This window comes from Ambystoma mexicanum, chromosome 7q, assembly GCF_040938575.1.
Source record: "Ambystoma mexicanum isolate Mex_15411 chromosome 7q, UKY_AmexF1_1, whole genome shotgun sequence".
NCBI classification, from domain to species: Eukaryota; Metazoa; Chordata; class Amphibia; order Caudata; family Ambystomatidae; genus Ambystoma; species Ambystoma mexicanum.
Window position 1 is genome coordinate 463,631,306 of NC_090941.1, and position 19,071 is coordinate 463,650,376.

The following is a 19,071-nucleotide window of genomic DNA, read 5'->3' on the forward strand; positions in this document are numbered from 1 at the left end:
CCGTGGTGCGTGTGAATTTCCACACGCTATTGGACTGGGAACAGGATTCCAGGGCTGCGCGGGTCACACGCTGTATCCCGTGGTGCGTGTGAATTTCCACACGCTATTGGACTGGGAACAGGATTCCAGGGCTGCGCGGGTCACACGCTGTATCCCGTGGTGCGTGTGAATTTCCACACGCTATTGGACTGGCAACAGGATTCCAGGGCTGCGCGGGTCACACGCTGTATCCCGTGGTGCGTGTGAATTTCCACACGCTATTGGACTGGCAACAGGATTCCAGGGCTGCGCGGGTCACATGCTGTATCCCGTGGTGCGTGTGAATTTCCACACGCTATTGGACTGGCAACAGGATTCCAGGGCTGCGCGGGTCACACGCTGTATCCCGTGGTGCGTGTGAATTTCCACACGCTATTGGACTGGCAACAGGATTCCAGGGCTGCGCGGGTCACACGCTGTATCCCGTGGTGCGTGTGAATTTCCACACGCTATTGGACTGGCAACAGGATTCCAGGGCTGCGCGGGTCACACGCTGTATCCCGTGGTGTGTGTGAATTTCCACACGCTATTGGACTGGCAACAGGATTCCAGGGCTGCGCGGGTCACACGCTGTATCCCGTGGTGCGTGTGAATTTCCACACGCTATTGGACTGGCAACAGGATTCCAGGGCTGCGCGGGTCACACGCTCGCCTAGAACACGCGCTAAGCATAAATTGCGGACTTTAACAATAACAAGCTCAGACGCCAGGATGAACATACCGTTCCTAGCAGCAGTGGCAGTGGGCTACCAAAGGAGGAGGAGGAGGATAGTCAGGGCCAGAATATTCACACCCAGAACCAGCCTTTTCGGGATGCCTGATGACCAGGTGTATGGGAGGTACAGGTTTCCACCACACATCATACTGGACCTGGTGACTGAGTGGGAGGATGACCTCACATCACCCACCCTGTGCTCCCAAGCACTCAGCCCCCTGGAGAAGGTCCTCAATGTACTGCACTTCTTAGCCACTGGATCATTTCAGCGGACAAGTGCCATAGTGGGTGGGGTGTCACAGGCCACCCAGTCACGCTGCCTACACCAGGTCTTGAACATCATGACTGCACGCCCATCAGTCCGCAGGCACATATACCTGCCCAGAACACCTGCAGAAAGGCATGCTGCCGCCCTGGATTTTTACGCAGTGGCACGATTCCCCAAAGTGCTAGGTGCCATCGACTGCACCCATGTGGCTCTACGTCCCCCCAGGGCATCTGAGCACATCTATAGGAACCGCAAGCACTGGCATTCCATCAACGTGCAGGTAGCATGTAATGCCAAGGGAATCATCACCTCAGTATATGCCAACTATCCCGGCTCCACCCACGACAGCTTCATTTACCGAATGTCCACCCTAAGCCGGGACCTAGAAGCTGGGCGGCATGGCGATACATGGCTGCTTGGTGAGTATGTATGCCACTGCACATGCATGCATGTTGGATACTGAGCAAGGTCACAACCTCACCAATGATACCAATCCCCACCTCCACAGGGGACAGTGCCTACCCTCTCAGCCCCCACATGATGACGCCAATTCGGAACCCCACCACGCCACCCCAGGTAAGATTTAACACAGCCCACATTACAACCAGGGGCATAGTGGAGCGCACATTCGGAGTGCTGAAGTCACGCTTTCGCTCCCTTGACCGTTCTGGCGGGCAGCTGTTATACGCTCCCCCAGTAGTGTGCAGGATCATAGTGGCAGCATGTGTCCTGCACAACGTTGCAACACGCCGGGGCCTGGCCGTGGACATGGTGGTGGCCCCACATCCCCAACCACATGCACAGCCGCTGCGCATGGGAGGGGAAAGGGCACGGGGGGAGGCAGCCCGTACACAGCTAGTGGCTAATTACTTCACATAGAAATCACACCCCTGTGGAGTGCACACTGCCCTGGCACATTCCATCTGACAATCAATGATGACTCAACCTGACACTGATCCTGAATGTCTGGAGAATGAACCGGGAATTCCATGTCAGCCTGAGATTGTTCACCTGGAAGTGTCACAATGTGTGCATCCCTACCCACACAGACACCACCAATGCAGTTTTGTGAAGTTACACATTGAAGCAGCTAAAATGAATACCCACTTGCAAAATGCAACAAGAGGACAGTGCCATGTCAGCCAACCCAACCCCAGCACTGCCACACGACACACCGTGCCATGTCATGCTAATTGCAGGTAAACAAAGTAATCCCCACAACATGACATCACTCTCACTATGTACAGTGGCACTATTAGAAACCTGCAACACCTGAAATGCTCACAGCAATGCCGGACCAACAACATACTTGAGCACGTAGTACCATTAACATGACATCAAAAATGTAACATATTAGTAGTCTCACCACCTGGAAATGCCTGCACTCCCACCACTACCAACTGTGCAGTGTTGGCGCCATGTAGAGTTGTAGGTGCACTGCTGCCAACATGGTCCCCATCGCCAGACTAGAGGTCCTTGTGTGGACTTGAGGAAGGGACCTGCAAATTGGGAGGTAGACACAGAAGAAGAGTTACACATCAATGCAACATGCAGTGTACAACACAACAGCAATATGCACTAGGAATGTATACACAGTATTGACTACAGACTGGCCACACAGGTCATGGGAGTCCAACGTCACTGTGTAATTCACTGTCACTTGGGCACACCCTTTGCAAGCCCATGGAAACGGGAAGCAGGAGGGGTGTGTGTGACTCAAACCCAAGCATCGGAACCAAATACATTACAAGCCTGCATGTGCCCAGCCACAATGCAGCGTATGCCCACAGGAACCACGGAAGCCAACAGATCGGAGCCAACAGATCGGAGCCAACAGATCGGAGCCAACAGATCGGAGCCAACAGATCGGAGCCAACAGATCGGAGCCAACAGATCGGAGCCAACTGATCGGAGCCAACAGATCGGAGCCAACAGATCGGAGCCAACAGATCCTCCCAAAAAAATTGGGAATAAAAGAAATCAAAATAAAAATAAAAATAAGAAAAAATCAAAAATGGCCATTGATGGGCCCGGGGGGGTTGGGGAGGCCACCCAGGAGGTCCGAGGACAGGATGCACACCAGAACCCACCTGCGTGGATCCTGGGAAATTAAAACACCTCCATGGGCTCATGGCCCACACGGCTACCCTATTGTGGGAGTGTCACTGCTGTCGCTATTATCACCCTGTGCAGCTGCATCCGGAGGTGGTTGCACTATGGGAGGCAGCCCACGCAAGGCCCTAGTCTGCTCCTCCATGGCTGCAAGCATGCGGGTGTGGTAGGTCTGGTTCTGGAGGATGAGTGTGCGGAGGTCCCCATGCAACAACTCACGGGATGCCCGGACCTCCGCCCTCGTTGCCTGCATCTCAGCTGAGAGCGTACGGGTGAGACGCTCCAGCTGCTGTTCTGTCCTTTGGTGTGTTGAGGCCTCAAGCTCAACAAGAGTCGTCCTGAGGTGTAGGAGCTCCTGCCTCAGGGCTTCCCTGTGGCCCTGGGACTCAATGGAGATGGCCTCCTGCAGAGTCGCCAGTGCCGCCCGCCTGTCCCTGTTGGACCCCAACATGTCCTCCCTGTGTGACTGGCAGATGGAGTCAGTTGCCTGCTCTAGTCGCTCCATCAGCCTTTCTGGGGGGACAATGGAAGTGGCCACCCTATCCATGGCCTGAGCCATCATCTCGGATGATGCAGCCTGTTGGGTAGCCATACCGTAAATGGATTGCTCCCATGCGGTATTGCCAGGTGGCGTACGGCCACCACGTCGGCGGGCACCACACCTGTCTGGGGCAAGGCGAACTGCGCCTTGCTGTGCCGGCACTGCCTGAGGCTGCAGGACTGCATTCCCCCTCTGATCTGCTGGCCCAGGAACAGGATCAGATGTCGCAGAGTGTGACCCTGCATCCGTAACCACCAAAGGCGTAGCTGCCAACACTGACATCCCCATGGAGGGTACTGACCCTGGTGCAGGTGGGTGAGACAGAACAGAATCCCTCCCTGGAACACTCACCAGCGACGGCACGTAGGTCTCATCCGAATCAACACCTGAGTACAGCTCGGGGGAGGTGCAGCCAGAGACACCCCTTGAGAGCACGACCTGCAGCACTTGTGGGTTCTCCCCCACCACCACACCACGTCCCTCACTGGTGGTTGGTCGGCCCTGGGACACCTCCTGGGTCTGCACCATCTCCACAACCCCAGCAGTATCAGGTGCGTCTTCCCCTGCAAAGACATGAAAACAAAGTAATGGAAACAGGCATTAGCACCATGGCACACATTGAGGGCTGAGAAGCAAGAGAACCAGTACTTGATTGACATGTCCCACATGACTAAAACCCTCCCATGCATGCACCCTCACTGCGTATGAAGTGCAGGCAAACGGCACACACTGATGACACCAAGATGGAAGATGAACAAATTTTCTGCATGCTGCCTGGCAGTGGCATCACACATTGGCCTGTGATTGGCAGGTGAAACACACATGCCATCACACAGATGGCATGTACCATTGCTATTGAGTGAAGATGGAGAGGAGGGCAGCACCTATTCATTCAGTCCAGTTCCCGCATGTAATAGCTTTTCTGATTCTAACAGGTCAGATTTTTCACCTGGAGCTGCCAGTCTGTAATGGTCAAATTGCACAGGGACATGTGTGTACAAATGATATCCAGGTAACAAAGTCACTCCCCTTTACCATACCCATGTCAGACATGTGACTAGTGGACAGCGACATGCCTAGTGAAAGTGGTGGAATGCAAACAAACTGACTGAATGAACAGTGAAAAATAAGCAAATCTGTTGTGTCAAGGTGACACTTCAAGGGCAACTGGCGTGCAGTTGTGCTAGATGTCTACTGTTGGCAGAAGGGATACTGCTATGGCCAAATGCAGCTGCGCAGGTAGTATTGCATGAAGCACATGGCTGACCCATACGACTGAGGCGCACACACTCTCTCCTGGCACCCAAACAGAAGCCCTCACACACACACCATGCACATGTATGACACACACATGCATGTGCACTCACCGGACAATGCCTCGTAATCAGCCAGATCTCCCACGCCTTGGATCTGTTCCTCCGTGACGTAGGTCCCAGCGACTGACTCATGTGGAGTGAGTTCCATGTCTACTACTGGAGACCCACCTCCAGTCACTAGAGTTGCGGCATGACTTGAGGCCAGCTTACTCTTTGCCCTGCGCTTTAGGTCATTCCAGCGCTTATAGCAATCATTGGCTGTGCGCCTCACGATTCCAAGGGCACTTACGATGTCCGCAACGGTCTGCCAGTGTGCCTGGCGTTGTGCAGGTGTGGTCTTGGATCCTGCAACAATGACCATCTCGTTGTCATGTCCGGACACATACTCGACAAGTGCATTCAGTTCGTCATCCGTGAAGCTGGGCTTCCTGGACGGGCCGGACTGTGTAGCCGTGTCTGGGGCATCAGCCTGTGCCGGACGAGCACTCTTCCTCTTCCGCTTGGAAGGTGGTGGTGATCCTGAGTGTCCTGCGCCGCTCTGGACACTAGGGGCAGGAGCCCTGGTGGACTCTGTTTCAGGAGTGTGGGATTGCACACTCAGCATGGGAGTTGGTGCAGGCATTGGCTCGAGTGTGATGGTGTCAGGGGGAATCTCAGCAGCATGGACTAGGACCGACACTGTCCTGGCTGGGTGTGTGAGGGCTGGGGTGGATGGAGCCGGAGCTGCCCCTGCAGCCACTCCGCCCTGCCTCCTTGGTGCAGTAGATGACCTTGCTGCCCCAGATCCACGTGGCATGATGGCATCAACGTGCACCAGCGCACGTGTCGTAGCCCTGCTGACCTGGAAGTCAGCCATGGAGTCAGCCAGGTCTGGTGCCACAATGGGCTGGTCCAACAAGGGCTGAGCATGGATGGTGTCAGCCACTTCAGCCTCAACGGGAGGGGGGGGGGGAGGGGGGGGGATGATGGGTGCCCTTGACTGGTCCTCCACACATGGGGGGACAGGCTCACCCTGCAAGTTACGACCACGTCCCCTACCGGATCCACCACGGCCACCACTTGTGGCTCTTCCACCTTTGCCACCCTTACGGAATCCTCGCCTCCCAGCCATGGCACTGATATTAATGTGCGTATGGGAGTGGCTGTAGACAATTGTCCTGGGCAATTGGGGGTCAAAGGGGTTGGGTACCAGATGGTAATTGTACCCTAGTGCTCTAGCACGGCTGATTGTAACCCCTGGGGAAAGATGACGGGTCACGCAACGCACAGGAGGCCCAAAAAAGGGAGATGACGTGCACGCAACCCCTCCTAGACCACGTGTGCAGAAGGAAAAACCTGCACTACGCTGTGGCACCCAGTAACACAAGAATGAACGTATGCGTGTCACACGCAGCCTAGAATGACCTCTGAAGGGGTAGGCAACACACGGGGCAAGCACAGAAGTTGGATACGTGCGTGACTCACCGTCTGCCAGGTAAAAGAGCGTGAAGAATGAGCGCGTTTGGCTGGCTAAACCCCCGCCAAAAGAAGATGTGTACGCTGTCTGAGAAGACAGGACAACAGTAGAAGGGGACACTGTTTGAGGGAACAGGCCCAGGTAAACCAGTAAAAGAGAAAAAAGAGAAAAAGCTGTCAGAGGTAACAGGGAATACGAACTGGAAACGCCGTGAAGTAAATCGCGTGTGAAACGACAAGAAGTACAGATTTCACCCACTCGCTCTCCACGAAAAGCACGTACAAGGAAATGGTGTTCTACATGTACCTTATATACAGGCCCACACGTACAGCGTCACTTACGCGGCGTGTACGTTCACCAATCACACGCTTTGTCACTCCTGCGTGTAGATCCATTTTCACCAATCACACGCTTTGTCACTTCTACGTGTACATCCATTTTCACCAATCACACGCTTTGACACTGGGACGTGTCACGCAACAATTTCCTGCACGTGCAGGTGACTATAGGCGCGCATATGCTGTTGACGGGTTTACGCGCTAAGGGCCTTTGCTGACGTGTGGGATTTCACTACCTATCAGGCTGTCCACGCGTTCACACACGAGAGACCACGCTCCTGGCCAGGAGGCGAAATTACTGCCCCCGAGAGCCCTGAGCACGCTCCCACCTGCCATCTGCTGCTGCCTGACTGCCTGCTGGCCACGTGCCCCACAGTGCTGGTGGGTGGGGGTGTTGGGAGACATGGGTGGGGGCCTGGTGGAGGGTGCCCCTGCACTGGTGGGGGTGGTGGGAGACATGGGTGGGGGCTTGGTGGAGAGTGCCCCTGGTGGCGGGGGGTGGTGGGAGACATGGGTGGGGGCCTGGTGGAGGCTGCCCCTGGTGGCGGGAGGGTGGGGGTGGTGGGAGACATGAGTGGGGGCCTGGTGGAGGCTGCCCCTGCACTGCTGGGGGGGTGGGGGTGCAGGGGGACATGAGCAGGTGTGCAGGGTAGTCCCCTGTTTTGTAGACTGCCTGCAGGGGCCGTGGAGGGTGTACAGGGAACACCTGTGAGGACCCACCCAGCCTAATCGCGTGTGATGATTCCCACGCACCCCTGTAATACACGTACCCTGGCTAATCGCGTGTATAACTTCCCGCGTACCCCTGTAATACACGTACCCTGGCCAATCGCGTGTTAAACTTCCCGCGTACCCCTGTAATACACGTACCCTGGCTAATTGCGTGTTGAACTTCCCGCGTACCCCTGTAATACACTTACCCTGGCTAATCGCGTGTTAAACTTCCCGCGTACCCCTGTAATACACGTACCCTGGCTAATCGCGTGTTAAACTTCCCGCGTACCCCTGTAATACACGTACCCTGGCCAATCGCGTGTTGAACTTCCCGCGTACCCCTGTAATACACGTACCCTGGCCAATCGCGTGTTAAACTTCCCGCGTACCCCTGTAATACACTTACCCTGGCTAATCGCGTGTTAAACTTCCCGCGTACCCCTGTAATACACGTACCCTGGCTAATCGCGTGTTAAACTTCCCGCGTACCCCTGTAATACACGTACCCTGGCCAATCGCGTGTTGAACTTCCCGCGTACCCCTGTAATACACGTACCCTGGCCAATCGCGTGTTAAACTTCCCGCGTACCCCTGTAATACACGTACCCTGGCTAATTGCGTGTTGAACTTCCCGCGTACCCCTGTAATACACTTACCCTGGCTAATCGCGTGTTAAACTTCCCGCGTACCCCTGTAATACACGTACCCTGGCCAATCGCGTGTTGAACTTCCCGCGTACCCCTGTAATACACGTACCCTGGCCAATCGCGTGTTAAACTTCCCGCGTACCCCTGTAATACACGTACCCTGGCTAATTGCGTGTTGAACTTCCCGCGTACCCCTGTAATACACTTACCCTGGCTAATCGCGTGTTAAACTTCCCGCGTACCCCTGTAATACACGTACCCTGGCTAATTGCGTGTTGAACTTCCCGCGTACCCCTGTAATACACTTACCCTGGCTAATCGCGTGTTAAACTTCCCGCGTACCCCTGTAATACACGTACCCTGGCTAATCGCGTGTTAAACTTCCCGCGTACCCATGTAATACACGTACCCTGGCTAATCGCGTGTATGACTTCACGCGTACCCCTGTAATACACTTACCCTGGCTAATCGCGTGTTGAACTTCCCGCGTACCCCTGTAATACACGTACCCTGGCCAATCGCGTGTTAAACTTCCCGCGTACCCCTGTAATACACGTACCCTGGCCAATCGCGTGTTAAACTTCCCGCGTACCCCTGTAATACACGTACCCTGGCTAATCGCGTGTATGACTTCACGTGTACCCCTGATATGCACGTTACCCGCTTTGCGTTCCTTGTTTGGCTGCCCTGTAAACTGGTCCAGAGTTAGCGCAGCCCTTTGCGATGATTTAGCGATTTTGCTGGCTTTTCCTTGCGAGAGGGCGTTCTTGGGGGCGTTACTGGCGCTGCTGCAGGGTCGCTGCGATACTCTGCGCCACGGCTGGTTTGGGAGCATGTAATCCATGAATACGCTGTGCGCGGAAATCGGTTTTATCGCACGTGCCTGGCGCAGTCAATCGCACGCGGACACTCTGCGCCAGCCGATTGCGACACTTTTCTGCGAAATTCTATGAATTACCCTGTAAATATTAACATGGACCTAGATTTGAGAGGATTTACAATAAAATGTTTTGGATTGCGGGGAATCCGTGGGTTACAAGTGTTTCCAAAATTATTAATTCTGAGATGTACAGGGCAGCCAGACATCATACTAGTTCATTGTGGAAGCAATCATTTGGAGAATGTTCAAGGTGTGTACTTACTTTAATGATGAAACAAGACATGGGAAAACTAATACAACTATTTCCTCACACCATCTTTAGCTTTTCCAAACGGAATCAGAGGCAAAAATGGAGATGGCCCACCAGATTTAATGGTAAAATTCCAAAATCCCAGAGAAAAGTTAACAAAGCAGTTTCAGCATTCATGAGAGACCACAGCCAATTCTAGATTTCGAACAACAACATACAGTTTGACACGACATGACAGAGAACACCTAACTGATAAAGGAAATGCAGTGTTGCTTCAAAACATCAAAACTGTACACCAGATGTGCTAAACTACTACACTCAGTGTTCCCCAAAACAGTCCTTTAAGGACTACTTATGACATATAAATACACAAATACAATACAATAAACAAAATTAAGTTTTTTATTATACCCACGGTTAAAGTTTATTGGCTTTTATCATAAATGTGGTTGCAAAAATTGGTTAAAAAGGGGGCTCACTTCAGGTTATATGGTACAATAGAACTTAAAAGATCAATACAGAACAACACTACTCATTTACTGATGTAATGTAGCTAAAGATAAAGAAAGCAGAGAATAATGCATAACAGTAAACTGGGTAGACAAACATTTTACAGCCACACAATATATTACCATAAGTGAGAATACACAACCTAAAATACATTGTATGGGTCATCTAAAACTACGATTGCTCCTTTTTCTATTAATTTTATCAAACTATTTTCTTCTCTTTTTCTTCAAAGTCTCACATATGCAAAAGTCTAAAAACACACAGCCAAAATAAAAAAAGACTCCAAAAATCTACCAGGTCGGCCAGAGATTTTTCATCCCCAATGTCATTACTCCTATAAAAATAAATTTAAAAAAATAGACACCCCAAAATATATAGCCGTGGGCACGGAACTACTTTTACCCACGATTATATGTAGTCTTATCGTAGCGTCAAATATAGCTGCGAATATCGAAAAAACAGCTGTAAAAAAATGCTTTCCTGCCCCTGCAGGCCCTCCAAGTGTGGCCCTCATCTGTGACAGCTTCCCCCACTCCCCAGATGGCCTCCTCACTTCCCCTGAACTCTCCCTTTCCCCCACAACACAGGCTACAGAAAACTTTGTCGTGCAAACTCGCTCCCTGGACATCGTATAACTTTGAAATTTCACTTGCTGTTCTCAACCAACCCCCCCCCCATCTCTAGCCTGATTGTAGTTGCATGTTTCTTGACCTGAGCATAGCTTTTTTCCTGTGTTTCATTTGCCCATATCCTCGGCTACAGACACGGATATCTATCGAGTGAGAGAAAAACAAGATTGCGGTCGTTTCACTTCTAAAAAGTCCCGGTTTTGCGTAAATCCCCGAGATATGTCTATCTTTGAGACGTGGGCACCCTCTTCTTAGTCAAATATTTCAATAACTACAGCATGGAATAACCCCGAACCACACATGGATCGCGAGTCAATGCTTCATGCCCAAGTTCTTTTGGACCTGGTCTAAATCCATCCAGCGGATTGGGCTCTGTGCTTTGTAAAAATGTACCTTGTTTGTCCATGATAAAATAAATGTGAAGCAGGCTGCACTTTTGAAAAAAAAATGTTGGTGCTTAATACATTTTTTATTTTTTAACAAATTGTTACAAAACTTTGCAGTCTGTGGGGGCCTGCAGGTTTTTAATCACTTTTGAAATTTCAAAACTCTTATTTTAAATCAGCTCTTCAGGCTTTATTTTTTGTCAGTCACAAAATGTATTGTTTTCAAGTCAATCATGTCCTTTTGGATGGGAAGTGCCTAATTACCAGCCAATGTGGCTGTGAATGAAAGAGTCAATATTTAGAGATGTATAAGTGGACTGGGACCACAGAGCATGGGGTTAGGTGTCTATCTTTAGTAATAAATAAGAGGATAAGAATGTTACCACAGAATGTAGACCATTAGTTAATTTCAGGAAACAATAAAGAGATGGACATATTGCAAGAAAAAACTGTTGTAATGCAAATGCAAAATATTGGCAGGGAGGTCAGCCAGTATCGTGAGACTGGGAAACTTACAACTCAACACGCCCACATCAGGCTGCAGTATTTAAAGGCAAAAACCACAAAATTAGAATACATTTGTGCATTCTAGACATTAGGTGTATGCACATTCTAAGCATCCTATTGGCTTCTGCCTACGCAGACTAATTATAACAGAAATTGGTCTCTCCTAATTTGCCGTTGCAACAATATGTAACATTCTATGTGCATCCCATCGTAGATGACCTAACCTGCAGTCAGTGAGGAGAGCAGGACCTGCCCCCGTAACAATAACTAGATACACAGATATTTCCTCCTGTCTGACCAGACATCTTGGCATCCCAAGCTATTCCCAAAACCTGCTGCTCTCCCACATTAAAACATGCCCTTGTTACTATTGCATCTCCTTCTTCATATGCCAAGGACAAATTATGATTTCATAGGTGACCAACGGTCTGGGGAAGGTTTCATGAGAAAATATAATCAAATCCAAATTCTTTGGAAAATAACTCACACATATTTTTGCTGCCAGGCCAAAGTGCTACATACTTGGCAGTACAAAGACTCTCTAGGATGCGGCAGAAACAACCAATTCAATTAAAATTGCAGGAATACACATCTCAGTAATATTCTCTGAGCCGATATTTTTTCCTACTGTAGTTGATTTATCAACTACACCACCAATCTTTTTCTTCTTGTTAAAAGGAGTTCTCTGTACCCACACTTTCTTAACGTTTCTCAAATCCCCTGTATACTTTTCTGGGTTACATTGCAAAAAAATCCCAATCACCAGTAGGATCCATATGTTCTTCAAAGCAATTTTCAGGATTGTTGGGGCATTCAAAAAGTGTTCTCTCTGGGGCAATTGGGTATGAAATTCAAATCATGCGATGCTTGCCCGATTGTTCAGTTTGTATTGTGGGCGTGTTTCACAAGTTGGGTAAGATCCATGGATTGTATAGTGAGCTACATCATAGGGACTACTTTAAACATCAGTCTCTTGCAGCAAAGGCAGTAAAAAACAAGCAGAAAAACAATAGATATCAGCATTTTTAGGAGATTTTGATTATGATTATGAGCTTATTGTGTATAGGTGCTATATAAATAGACTATCATCATGACATCATCATATGAGAGCACCCATGAAAAAAATCGATGTGAACCAGTCATCGTTCTGCACCCCAAACTCATTTTCCATTGTGGTGTGCAGAGTTTACAGTGCTTGTGCTGCCTTTGTGAGTCTTCCCTTGTCCTCATCGTTGGAGGGTATGAAGGTGCTGCAAGACGGGCCCAGTTTTGCACCCCCATGGAAGTTAACATGACTAGCACATAGCGATTCTGCAAGGTGGTTAATCTTATGACCCGCAGGTCTTCCCAAATAGCATTCAACTGATTCCCTGTCTCATAGGCCAATTGAATGAGCTCCCACCTCGTTATTTGTAGCCACTTGACGTTGGCTCCCACTTGCACCCCAGGAGTGTGAAACGAAGCAAAAACACTTTGACTCTGCAGAACAATCTGTATTCCTATGGTATCTCATTCAGCTTGTCATTTGACTCTTTTATATAGTTACCTCAGAAGCAGCAGCGCAGTGTCAGTGTTCGGCGAGACTGCTGATGCAATAAGTACATGGGCTTGGTCATTGGATGCTTGCGGATTGCAGTGATTTGACATCAGGTACTACAAGGACAGGAACTTGCAAGGTTGCCATGGAACAGATGCGCTCCCAGGATGATGGCAGTTGTGTGTATGCCAGTCCACTGCACACCCAGTATAAGTCCATTAGAGCAGTGGTAATCCCTTCAATATCAGGAAGATCACCAGTTACATTGCAGTTTCAGTTCGCCCCCACAGACATGCTGCCATTGCTTCTGAAGCATAAGGAGAACTGTATGAGCTTCATAACTGTAGCAAGGGGTACCTTTTGATTTTTTCCATGTTAGACATTTCAAATATTTTTTCCATGTAGCCGAACACGTCAAATTATTTTTTTAAGCACATCTGTGGGTAGTGGGACATTCCCCCTGCTCTGCATTTATTCAGCTATGGGACCCATTTGCCTTTGTAGAAGAAAGCAAATGTTGTTTGTAAATAAGGTCTACTTCTGTAGTGAGACTTGTTCAACCCAGTGTCATTCAAACAATAGGCTTAAGGGGGATGTTATTAAAAATAACCCATTCTTTCTGGCCTGCTTTTCCCATCTCTCATGCCCTTTCTTTCGGTACCTTTTTATAAGTGCTCTCAGACCAGTTTCCTCTGTTACCATTTTCTCTTCTAAATATGTAACATTCTAGGTGCATCCCATGGCAGGTGACCTAACCGGCAGTCAGTTAGGAGAACGAGACCTGCCCCCCATAGCAACAACTAGATACAGTGATATTCCCTCCCATGTGACCAGACATCTTGGCATCACAAGCTATTCCCAAAACCTGTTGCTCTCCCATGTTAAAGCATGTCCTTGTTAATATTGCGTTACTATCGCGTTATCTTCTGCATATGCCAAGGACACAAACCGTTATTTTTTAGTGTACTCAACTCTCTGGGGAAGATTTAATGAGAAAATATAATTGAGGTCTAACTCTTTGGAACATAACTCATACATATTTGTGCTGTCCGGCCACCCAGCTCCGTACTTCTCAGTCCAAAGACTCTCTAGGATGCAACAGAAATAAAATCCAATTAAATAAAATGGCAGAAATACACATCTCAGTAATATTCTCTAAGCCTATATTTTCTCTTACGTTTAGGACGTTGGCCATGCATATTTACAAGACACTACACAACCGGTGACCTGAAGTTCACTGCCAGTTGTCACTGAGGTTGGCCAGAGACCACATGATGCCGAGGAGGCCAGGACATTGCTCATGGGCACTTATAGGAATGGCATAACTATAAGGTGGGTAGCTGGCCGAGCTTAAAAATGGGTGATTGGAGGATTCTCATCTACCTAAGTAGAGGCCCCATAATTGACCCTAGAGGAAATGGACGGGGCAGGTCTTGTGCTTCTTTGTGCAAACAGCATGCCAATCTGAATACCCTGTAGACCATAATTGAGCAAATGGCACTGGAAGTTATGAAAATGCATTCTGAATTCTAAATGGGTCTCATGTTGTCCCATACATTGTTTGGATGGAAGAATTTGGTATAGATGATGAGCTGATATTTGGAAATTCAGAACATGAGTCCTTAGCGGAGAGCAGTTATTCTTGAATGCAGCCCTGATCTTAGCCAGGGATGTAATCACTTATGCCCCAAGCTGGAAATTGGAAAGTAAAAGCATAGGGGGAGTCCACTGTCATGAAATCGGAGGAATATGGCAATGACACTCCTGTTTGGGTACGTACAGGGCTGGTAATGACCTGCCAGTCTAAACGTTGCAAGGGTCTCATAGAGGGCTCAGGCCCATTGAACGGTCTGCAGGCACTTGAATGAAGTGCTCATAGGGGATGCCACTAGTGCAAAAGGACTTTTTTGACAGGAGAATGGCACCCTGTCTATTGTCTGGCATAGTAAAATAGAAAACACACCTTATCTATTTCTGTAATGGTCCCGGCACAAATAGCAACAAGTCATGACAGGCAGAGAGCAAGCCCCAGGCCAGCAGATAAGTCTTTAGGGCAGGGATGGAGCAGTGTGGGATGTCATGAGGCATGGAGGGAGGTTTGCCGGGATGGGGACAAGGGGTTGGGAGTCAAGTGGAGTAACAAAAAGATGGCTAGATGAATTTGTTTTGCAATGAATGTAAGCGATTACTTTATAGACCAGTGCCTTTGTAAGGTCTGTGGAGATATGGAATTTGTTGCATGTCAGGTGTGATTCTGAAAGCCTGATATGGCTTGAACAGAACACTCAGAAGCCATGTGTGCATCTGTAGGCTTTTAGGGCTGAGACAGGATCATCATCACATCATATTGGAAATTATGCTTGCAATGAGTAGAAAGAAAGTGTGTTTGTGCAAGTGTTGTACCCACTCATGTTAAGGTGGTGTACAAAAAAGGAATTTAAAAGTATTACCTTTTGGTTTTTAAATATTTCTCTTCCCTACGTACATTTTCCCAAGTTTCCCTTTCCATACACTTGGTGCCAGTAGCAAAGCTATTGGTGCATTTCCCCGCACTCACTGAACCACTAATGCTATGATCATTCGGGTGTTAGTTATTTGTGCAGCTAATTCTTCGGGATGCTTTTTTTTATTGTGTGGTTACTCACCAATTTAATTTCTCTCAGATCCTCCCTGGTTTATGCCTCCCAGCTCCTCCCTGAGAACACACTCTGTTGTAGATCTAATTGTAATTTATTTTTTTAAAAAAGGTAGTAGGGGCTCCTCTCCAGAAGGAACATGGCATGATAACCTGTTGTGAGATGAGAGTTTGCAGCACGCGCTTTTTGCTCACTTTACCTTTCACAGATGGGAAATATCCATTTGCATATCAGTCTTTGTCCCGCCCACATGGGCAGTCCAGCACCGAAATGCTATGGCAATTCCTCTCTGAACAAGAGTACCAACAGCAACCCCATACAAGTGGTTCAGCCTTGTTGGGCTTCATCAGTGAGGTGAAGCTGCGCCCCTCTGAACACAGCTGCTCGATTGCAAAGTTAAACAGGTGGAGGTGGCTGTATAACCATCTACACCGTTGGTTCAACATACTTTTATTGTGTACCATAACAGCCTAGTGGCAGTTATTAAACAATAAATATAAGCCACATCTTGTAATGACATGGTTGCTACTGCGTTTGGACAATAATACAGCCAAAAGGATGAGATGATTTATTACTGTCAGCTTGATGACCTGTCTTATTCATGACAGGGCTGGATGTGTATTAGCCATCTGGCCTGGGTGTACCCACTAAAACCATGCGAGAGACAGTGCCGGATGCCTGAGTTGATCCCCTAGGGAGAGTCAGCAGCTTCCTCCAGGGGACAAGAACCCGTTCCCCCTGGAGGTCCTCTGGGAACCGGTGATTCAAAGACAGTCCTGCCATGACAATGACCCTCTCACACCAGGCTGCTGATTCCTGGAGAAAATTTGAAGAAAGCAGGTAGAGAAAGGGACAGAGTTAGAGTAGCCCAGAGGAGAGGTTCAGACCACAGAGGGTTCTCACTATCTTGGATTTTTCTAGGGCTCCCCAAGCTTCCTTCCCCCTCCCCAATTCCTGAAGACAAGGCATTCTGGGTATGACATCAGCAGGCAAAGGACATTGGTTACACCAGCCAGGATTGAAATCCTAAATACAGACTTTCTCTTTACAGATCCACACTAGCATTTAGCCTATATAAGGGGAGAGAGGGGGTGATCCTCCCCTTAGTTGACTCATTTTTATCTTCAAGACAAAAATGATTCACCTGGAACTCTTTTGGGGAGGGTCTATGCCGCCAAAGTCCTCTACCAAAGAGGTGAACACAGAAGGCTCCAAAAAAGAGGGCATATTTAGGGTTCAACTTCTGTGTGAACAAGCACTAGGCCACTGGAGGTGATAGAACCTTTGTAAGGCCCATTACAAAACTTCCTGACTTGGACTTGGAAGAACAGTGGAAATGACCCCTGAAACCCTGTATTGAGTCTCCCAGTAAGCACAGATCCAAGGAAGCAACACTTGTTTCTCCCTGCAACTCTGAACCACCTCCCTGCCAGTTTAGGCACCTTTGATGCTGTTCTGCCTGCTGCAAGGGAGCCCCCTGAGGTCACTGAGCTTTCCAGTGACACCAACCCAGCATCGAAGGCCACCCCCAGTTTCTCCAACCTATAAGCTGTCAAAGCTATTAAACAGCACTGCATCTTTGAGAGCCATTTCTGCCACTACTCCACTTTATCCCAGTTCAGCCCCTTAAGCATGCAGACTCCTGACAAAAAGCATTTGTCAGTGCTCTTGAGCCCCCAAAGACAAGGCCATAAGGGATTTGAAATGTCCCTTCTTTCCACCGGGTCCACCTGGAAGGATCCTAGTGACTTTTAAACCCCCTTGTCTACTTTTGAAAGACATCTGCATGAAATTAACATTTTGCTGCTATGATCCTCGACTGAGCACCCCAAACATCCAGCCCAGAGTGCCCTTTAATTTGAAGTCTGCTTCACATCTGTTTTCCCTTACAGAGTGAGCCAGTTGTAGCTTTATTACTTGTGTGCATTTTTTTTTAGTTTAACTCAACATCTGATTTTTATAAAACTTTGGTTGGGCTTTATTTTATTTTGATGCCACCATATTATTTCTGTGTTAACTCTCCCGGAAGAGTATAGCTTTCCTTCGGCCCACATTTCCAAAAGGGGCAAATGAGGTATACCTGTCAGGCGGTGTTCGTTACACCTATATGACTGGAATCACGGCCAATTTAGTAATAGTTGAGCCGGAGTAGGTGCCTCAGCCCCTACTCATCACTGTTCTCCTGCAGAACTGTAGTCATTCCATCAAGGCTTTGATTCAAGGTTTAACCACAATAAAAGCCCTCATCGATTATTCGCCACATTTATTTCCGCCAGTTGCCATGTCAACATGGCATGAAGACCTTCAGAGACCACCAAGGTAACTGAAGTTTCATATTTGAGCGCTGCAACGACTACCCTCGGGGTGGGATTGAAAATATGTATTTAATGCCTTATTTATGTTTTGCCTTTTCGAAACATCAAGTAGAACAATAATTGTCCTTACTCAAGTAGGACACAGAGGAAAATACAGTTTGACAAGCCGTCCCATTATACATTCCCGTTTCATCAAGTTCACTGTTAAAATAATGGAAAATGAAATGCATTATTGAAGAGAAAGGCATATTTTATTTTTAGCTAACAATATTCCGCTCTTTATGCATTGTGGATGCAGGGTAAGTGCGTCTAGTTGTCACCTGACCGCCACCTTCGCGGTGGGCCTTCAACCGTAGTTACTGAATTTGTTTGGCTTCTAAATCTTTCAGAAGGTTAATCCAAACCCGCACTTATCATTAGTGGCAAGCGGATTGTTGATGTGGAAATCGGGTACTAAACATTTCCAGCCAGAAAGAATTTCTCAAAGCAGCAAAACGACAAAGCATGTGTGCCACTGTTCTTACACAGACTGCATTGCACAGACCGATTGTAAGATTGTTGTGTTAATAATCCCTTTCTTTGTTCATTTTGTTCCCCGGTTTTCTGTGTTTGAAGTGTGTGGATGGTGTGAACACACTTCAAGTAAACATTTATAAAAACAATTTTGAGAAAAAAAGCAAGAAACGCACAAGCTCAACATGTCACACGCTGCCGTTTAGCGGCACATTACCAATAGTCGCCTATGCAATTTAGCATCATTAATTAAAAAAACACAGGAAAGCAATTTCACACAAAAATCCTAATCGGAAATACATAAATGAATTTATGTAAATCGGTCCCATTCATTTTAATGAATTTGTGTATGCCGTTAATTGCGTATTGGGCTTTGTTTAATGCTATCTCGGCCATATGGGGCATGCATTTTGAGATTGGTAGTTGAAATGTTCCTTTCGAAATCCAGGACTACATGTCAAAGAGAACCGAGAAAAAAACAGAACTGGAGTAGTCCCCGATTACATGAAGCTTGTTGTTATATACATTACTAATAGAGGCTCTCTAATTTCTAAATGTCCAAGATCGGGGGTCGGTACAGGTTGCTATGATATTAAGGGCCCGATTAATGGAAATGTGCGCAAAAATCCTGCAAGGTCTGCGCGCCGAGAAGGACACGGAGTGAGGCTACGCACTGCATAAAAAATGTGCGCCCCACATATTCATGGAATTCACTGCGCAAAGTAACTGTATTCGCAAGTAGCACCACGGAACGCCCCCTGC